Below are 8,505 nucleotides of genomic sequence, written 5' to 3'. Positions count from 1 at the left end.
TGTGTCCATATGGGGAGATGTATCCTCTCTATTTGTCCCAGTGACCACTTTTACTGGGACAGAAGGTGATAGAATGCCAAAATTTTGAGTTTTCACCAGAACAGGAATAGAGGGGAAATCTCCCAATAGGGATACTTGTTCCAGTGACAACGCTCTAAGAGGGGAATTACCTCACTGGATATCTTCTCACTTCCTGTTTTCTCATGAAGTTAAGAACAATCACTGTATTGGGGACAGAGATGACAATAAAACCTTCCCTGCTATATTAAAAAAAAGGTTTTGGCTCTTTTTTTGCTGAATGGATACAAATTCCCACAACTCTGAAAACTTGTGGAAAGTCTTCCCAGAAGAGTGGAGGGTTTCCATAGCCACTAAGGGGGGCAACTCCATATTAAAAGGAGAACTATGAGGTAAGTGCTTTTCACTCACCTCATAGTTCTAGCCGACCCGTGACAATGAGACTGTCACAGGTCGGCTCAGTAGATCGGGAGGTGAGCGAACACATACCGGCGTTCGCTCACTTCTCGATCCTGTCACGGCTCTCTTCCGTGACAGGGGAGGGGCTGCATTCCCCCCTCCCCGATCCTCCAGCGCTGACTGGTGGAACGGACGGGGGAAGGGAGCAGGTACAGCTGGCTCTGCCTGTAGATAGGCAGAGCCAGCTGTCAGTCACGCAGCTGGGCGGATCCCGGCACAATTGTCGGGATCCGCTGCGGCGTCTCAGTATACCGCTAGCTACAGGTCGCGGTATACTGAGCCTAGGGTCCCCCCGTTACCCTAAGGAGTACTATGGGGAAAAGCCTTACACCATAGTTCTCCTTTAAAGGCACTTGGTTTAAAAAAGGAATGTCCAACAAGCTCATGTAGATGTGACAGTCAGACATCCACAAACAACAGTGTTACCCCATGGAGTATTTTGTATAGTCAGCAAGTAAGTGAAATGTAGGTTGCTTCTAGGATGCTTTGACACACCTTTGATTGGCTTTTAATTCCCTTTTTAGTAACTCGAGGAGATGCATTGAGCAGCTTTTTTAGGAGAACGGACACAAATTCCCACTGACGCACTCCGAAATCTTGTGGAAAGCTTTCCCAGAAGAGGAAGGGCTTACATTGCTCTAGGGATGCACCGATACCGTTTTTTCAGTATGGAGTTAAAAAGAATTTTGGTACTCGCCGATACCGAATGACGATACCCGAAATCCCATTAAGGAAGCCAGGCGGCATGTAATGACTCGCCACCCGGCTTCCCGATTAGCCAAGAAGCCGTCTCCATGCTTCCTCGTCACCAGGTGATGAGGAAGCATGGAGCCGGCTTTCTGGCAAATTATGAAGCTAGGGGGGCAGGTAATGACTTGTTGCTTGGCTTCCTGATTGGCCAGCTTCTCGACTAATCAGGAAGCCAGGCGGCGAGTCATTACACGACACCCGGCTTCCTGATTGGCCAGCTTCTCGACTAATCAGGAAGCCAGGCGGCGAGTCATTACACGACACCCGGCTTCCTGATTGGCCAGCTTCTCGACTAATCAGGAAGCCAGGCGGCGAGTCATTACACGACACCCGGCTTCCTGATTGGCCAGCTTCTCGACTAATCAGGAAGCCAGGCGGCGAGTCATTACACGACACCCGGCTTCCTGATTGGCCGGGAAGCCAGCTCCATGGCCAATCAGGAAGCCAGGCAGCGTGTAATTACTCATTGCCCGGCTTCCTGATACCGGACATTCTGGTAAGGCATTGGAGCATTTGGGCGCGTACTCGCCCAAATACTCTGTATCGGCACTGATACTGATACTAGTATCGGCGCATCCCTAACTGCCACAAAAGGGAACAACTCCATGTTAATGGCCATGGCTTTGGAAAAGGAAGTCCAACCTGCTCACATTGGTGAGATGGTCAGGTGTCCACCATTTGCCCATATAGTATATGTGTGTGTGTTGTGTTGTCATATCCGTTAATGCACCAAGGGCCCTGACGTGCATCCATGCACCAACCAACGCACATGGCCCTCAATGCATCTCAATACAAACACCAGAAAATTGTGCTGGAAAAAAAAAATTGGTCATGTGTTTTTTTTGGAGCATGGACATTGTGGAGGAGGAGGATGGACACAAGTACTGCGATGTACACGGACACGCCCTGAGATCCCCGATCATAGGTGTGAAAGGGCCCTTCGAGCTGGACGTCCTGCACAGTAAACATGGCCGCAAAGAGTCCACGAGATCTTTCACTTACATTGACGGTAAAAACTTTATTGTTCCTTCGAATACACTGAACATTGTGAAAAATAGAGTTCAAAACAATTCACAAGAATGTTTCTCTTTGGAAAAAAGATACTATTACAAAATACAATTTTTCCTCTGATATGCTTTCTTGGTGAACATCTAAAACACGGCACCGCGTGTGCAACGTTACAGAAAAGAGGCCGGACATCGAAAATGTGGAGAGAGAGATCGGATCAAATTCTCAAGTCACATGATTATTGGTAAACATGGGGGGGGGGAGGGGGCGTTGTCCTTTAAAGGGAACCTGTCATGAGGCGAGGTCAATATTTTGAAAGCATGCTTCCAAAATAAGCTGTCATGTGATCCTGTGGCTTTCTAAACCCCAGGAGCTTCCCGGCTACATCCGTTTTCTTTTTCTCCTTAGTTTTCAACTGGTGATCCGGCCAGCAACACACTTCCTTGTCCGAGGGTGACAACGCTCACCGTACTGTATCTATGCAGAATCAGTTGTGTCATCCTATGCTGCTCACACCCGATTTGGACAGCAGAACACCTCCCCCTCTTCAAAACAAGTAATGGATGTGTTCTGTAGCCAACAGAGGAGAACTATCTGGTAGGTAGGGGATAGCGTTGGGGCAATGGAAATTGGTTATGATGAATATACAATATAGTATGTTCTCCTTGAAGGAGGTAAAACTGCAATGAAAGTATGGTGCGCATGGACCCGCGTTCTCTCAGATCACAATAAATCAGGGAGTAGGCAACCTTGGCCCTCCTCGCATCGAAAGGCATTTAAAACGCTCATCGGTCGTGAGCATGAGATACAGCCTACGCATTTCGGTCATGAGCATCAGAAACAGCCTACGCATTTCAGTCATGAGCATCAGATACAGCCTACGCATTTCGGTCATGAGCATCAGGTACAGCCTACGCATTTTGGGGGGAAAATACTTCCTCTTCTTCAGGGCTTGAACAAGGATGGTAATAAAATGAGACGGAATACACTAGAAGACCCGAGTTAGAAGCCGGCTGCTCACATTGCCACCAGTGCATATTTTTTAGGCAGAGGGAGCACCAAAAGTTTTTAAGAGTCCAAAATAAATGTTTGTTGGGTTTAAAAAGCCAATTTGGCACCAAATCGGCTTTTTAAACTCCCAACGTTCGATATCAGCTAGGACGCCGCTCTCCCGCTGACACAGGCATCTAGCCACTCCTGGTTTTAGATTGATTTACTCACGAGCTTTGAGTCCAAGTGACAAAGCCCTGAAGAAGGGGGAGTGGTGGGCCAGTGAAACGCGTTGGATTCCTTTCCTTTTTTCTGTTGCCACTGGCAGAATGAAAAAATGATTTTGGGCTCTATGAACATTCATTTGGTGGTCTCTCTTTGCCCGAAATGAAGTCTCCCTTTGGGTAACCTCTGTGTTGGGGGGCATTGTGTGCAGAGATGCCGAACACAAGACATCTGGCTAGAGTTAAGATTCCCGTTTCTATCGGTTGGGGGATTCATATCCAGCTCCTCGTTTCCACCCCTCCTTGCGGTTAAGACATGATAGCCCCAATCCAGCCTCAAGCCAGACCTTCATTTTGTCACCCCCCCCACCCCCCTCCATTCAAGCCCGGAAGAAAGGGGAGTCCCTCCCCCTTCAAGCCACGAACAAAGAGGAGTCCACCTCCTTCAAGCCATGAAGAAAGGGGAGTCCCCCCCACCCCCGAAATGCGTAGGCTGCATTTGACGAGTTTCTAATCAAGATGAACATCTATACTAGGCAATCCTCACCCCACACCCAACAGAAGAGAACCAGGCAGAGCTGATAACACTGCCTGAGGTTTCGATGGAGCAGAAACAGAGTGCACAGGACGTCACAATCTCACTGGATTTCTGGCAGGATCAACAGGTATCTTTTGCAACAGATGTAACAAAATTATTTCAATGGAATATTTAAGAGATGGAAAGAGAGCAAATAAGAAGTTGATTGTTGGGGTTTACATACACTTTAAGTTGGTCACCGAGCGTGTCTGGTAGGCAGGGTCAAGAGTTCCAGCTTCACCGCTTTTCCAGGTCAGCGACCAATGAGCGCTGGAGATGGAGGATGACGGACAGCCACAGCAGTAACCTTGTCAGAGAGCGGCTGCCGATGAGTTTCACGACAAGTTCCCTTTAATGAGACAGAGGGGGACGGCAAGAACAAAATGGAGACGCACCACTCATCGCGGCCAACAGCATTTGGCATTGACCGGACCCATCCCATAGCTCCGCTACCACCATGTCGTCAGATCTTCCCCCTTTCCTACCAACAGGGACAGTCACGCGTGGACCAATAAATGGTGCAAATGATTCAAGTATAACAGGTCATTAATCGGGTGATGTCGGGGTTAAAGGAGCACTCCCACTACACAAAAACATCTGCTAGACTTTTAGTGGCGGAGCGGTGGAGCCAATTTCCTGCATCAGGCACCGGAAATAATAAGGTCCCTGCCCCCACCCCTCTTTAAGACTACTGGGTGTTATCTACAGCTATACCATGACCGTTCCCATTCTCAGCACGGACTTCTGCGGCACGCACTGCGGATGAATGCAGCTCCTCGGTTTTTTTACCTGCTGTTGGTTTTTGTTCGTCAGAAAGGTCTGAAATGAGGCCCTTTTGGTGCAGACGCCTTACTGCCGCCTCCTCCGGACTATGGGAAACCTCCAATCACTTTCTCTGTATATTATTTTGGGATTAAATACATTTAAATGAGTTCCATGGGGGGGAGGGGTTTTGGCTGTGCAATGTTGTTTGCAGTGATCTGGAGTCAAAATGGTTCATACTGCCTCATACTGGGTGCAGTTTATGTGCATTCCATCTCTTAAAGGGGAACTGTACCCTTATCTTTTAAATGACAACAAACTTAATAGAAATGTTTAGTGATGACAATCTACAATCAGATACTTCTAGATAATCGTCGGCTTTTTTTATTCTTCACATACCTTATTTTTCTTTGCCTCCCCATTCGTCTCGCAGCGGCCATTTTAACTAAGGGCGGGTTACTATATCTCCCCTTACTTCTTGGAACTCTGCATACTCCAGAAGCACGTGACGGCAGATCAGTCAGGAAGCTTCCTTTTTTTCAGGAGGGGGGTCAGCAACTCAATAACAGTTTCCTTTAACGCATGCCGAACTGCATCTTTTATCCCCCTAAAAAAAAAAAAGTGAGGGTTCTGCTCTAGCATCTGAATGTGGTCAAACTAACTTCATTATCTTCCATTCATCCTTCCAGGGTCCTGCAGCTTTTCCCGGGGGTGAGGGCATTTGCTAAACAAGTGAAAACAGACCCTAGGGCCAAGGTAGGCAAACTCCGGCCCTCTTCCTGTAATATAGACCACTCTCTGCTGCTCTCTCTCCTTGTGCAGGGTGACTGGTCTTGTCTCCACCCCCTCCTGTAATAAAGACCGCTCACTGCTGCTCTCTATACTTGTGCAGGGTGACTGGCCTGGTCTCCGCCCCCTCCTGTAATGAAGACCGCTCACTGCTGCTCTCTATACTTGTACAGGGTGACTGGCCTGGTCTCCGCCCCCTTCTGTAATAAAGACCGCTCCCTGCTGCTCTCTCTCCTTGTGCAGGGTGACTGGTCTGGTCTCCGCCCCCTGCTATAGTTTTTTGCAGGCAGTCTGTAGTAGGAGGGGCCTGCTGGGTCCTTCCCACAGCTCTGCTCTCTGCATCGGCTATGTGCAGTCACTGCACCATTTGAAAGGTCATATCTGGGTTACACTAAGGCATTTGGTGCATGCAAAGTGGATTTATATCCTTTGTGGCTTTTGAGGAATATATTTAAATGAAAGTTTTCGTTTCCCCCAAGTTTAAGTCTTGAACAAAGCTGCCCAAATCCATACAAGCTGCAGCCCGTGTGTTGCAGGAATAGAGGAGGGTGAACTGAATGTGTACCAGACTGAGGGTGATCAGCAGGGGACCCGTTTGTGTCTCCAGCACAGACCACCAACTATTACAGCAAGTCATCTGTATTGCCATGCACACGATCATACAATAATCAGCGGAAAGGCACTGTGGAGAGGAGAAGGGGACTAGGAAATATCAGTTTGGTCCTCACATGGGGCTGTAAAACCCACATTTATGAAGTCAGTAAAAATTAATGAACCGCTTTATGTTAAAGATTCTTCTAATGCCGTACGTACACCTGTAAAAATTGTAGAATTCTAACTCAGAACTAATTATATTGCATTTGAACAAAGTTCCGCCTGAGAAATGAGGGTCCGGAGACAGCCGACCTCCTCAAAATGCTGGACGACATGCTGGACCTCTGGCTTCAATATCGGGTCGCTGTTCTGAAACAAGCAGGCATTCTGATAGACAGATTTAAAGCACAACCCCGGGGAAATGTTTGATTAACCCTTGCCGTGGGGCTAGTTCCATACAGCAAGGGTTAAGCGCTCGCTTTGGTCTAGGGAGGAAAATAAAGTTATATGCACCTGAACCTCAGAGCTGAATGGCTGTCGCAGAGCTCCCTGCAGCCTGTCCCCTCCATTCCCCGTCTACATGCACTCCAGCAATGGCTGCATGGCATTTCTCAAGAGGTGGGGGTTGGAGTTTCCTGATGGTGACCTCAGCGGGCCATGTCTGCGTAATGTGCGTTCACACAACCACTTGGAGTCTCCACTGGAAACCCAAGTGACAGGGTAAGCTTTGCAACCCCACAACAGGCAGTGCCTGAACGAGGACCCTTGTGGCGGGATCACCGGGTATTTACTTTGACTTCTTTGAACTGACGTAACGCATATGTGCAAGCGGCATGGTGGGCTGATGATCTTGGGGTGAAACGCGTGAGTAAGTTGGCGTGGGAGACCCCTCATGGTGATGTACATGCTGATCATTACTCTTTTGGATCTGTCTTTTTGGAATTTGCTTGGAGTTGTTTTAATAAATCTTGGACAACACTTACCCTGGTCTTTGTGCGGCTGATCTTTTGGGGATTGATTTGGGAAGTGAGCGGCACACTACAGTCTGCACCCAGAGTGTGAATTTACTGCAGCCAAGAGGTTGGAATAGAGCGGTGAGTCCTCTTTGAGCATGGTGGGTTGGACTTAACACTGGGCTTCTGCCTATACCAGTCCATGGCGCTCCACTTTAGGCTGGGTTCACACCTGAGCGGGTTTTTTATGCTCGCTTTTCAGCTCGTTTTTTTTTTTTTGCGTTTTTTCGTTCAGTGAAACGCGCGTTTCACTGGCGGTATGATTTTTTTTTCCTTTATTTTCTCTATTTTTTATTTTATTTTTCAGTTTCACTTTTAAACTTCCCGCCGGCTCCGCCCCCCTGCAAAGCGGCCACTCCCAAGGGACGGAAAGGGACGGAAAGTCGGCAGCCGCCGAAGACACATCGGGGATCGCGAACAAGGTAAGACCTGTACGCTGTATTCCAGAGTGTGGCTCAGGGTTACAGCTTTGTTGACCCCGATCCACACTCGGGAATACCAATGGATACGTGCGGCAAAACGCCCCAAAGAAGCTCATTTACTTCTTTGGGCGTAGGGCGTTTTGCAGCGCGTTGCTACAAGCTGTAAAACGCCCAGGTGGGAACCATGCCCATAGGCAATCATTGGTTTTCACATGTTGAGCGTTTTACAGCGTGTAGGAACGCGCTGTAAAACGCCCAGGTGTGAATCAGGCCTTAGTGTTGAGAGTGCGCTCACTGCATGCTTCCAGCACAATGAGCTGTGCACAGACTGGAGGGACAGACTCCGGATCCTGTGACAGCCAAAAGACACTTTGCTTGACGAAGGGACCCTGCGAGGTTCCAAAACATTGCATTTACATGTTGTGCTAAAGGAATACCAGGCAGATGATATCCTGAAACAGAATGGGGTGCAGACAACATATCCTATAAACCGTACACTGCCATCCACCAGTTGGTCCAGCACCCGTTGAATTCTGGGCTACATTGGTACGGTGCGAGAGGGAATTATCACTCAGACTGCTGTGACAGCCAGGCACAGAGGTCCCATGATCAGGACGCTGCCTCCCATCCTTAATACCCAGTTAAAGGATTGATAAGAGGTAGCGGCAAAAGATTGGATTGCAGTTCTTTCGATCACGGAGGTTCAGTACCATATATGGGCATTACCTCAGCTTCCTGTTTTCAGGAAGCTATGTACGGCGCCCTGCAGGCTCCTCCCACCAGCCATTATCTGCCTGCATTGCATAGAGAAGGCAGGAAACAAATGATGATGGCACTGGGTCAAAAATAGAGTATATAATAAAAATGGAAAGGTTTTATTTAATAATTTAATAATTTCA

The sequence above is a fragment of the Nanorana parkeri genome, unplaced genomic scaffold (assembly GCF_000935625.1).
Source record: "Nanorana parkeri isolate BGI_ZX_2015 unplaced genomic scaffold, ASM93562v1 scaffold6, whole genome shotgun sequence".
NCBI classification, from domain to species: Eukaryota; Metazoa; Chordata; class Amphibia; order Anura; family Dicroglossidae; genus Nanorana; species Nanorana parkeri.
The sequence above is the reverse complement of the archived record's forward strand: the minus strand, read 5'-3'. Positions refer to the sequence as shown.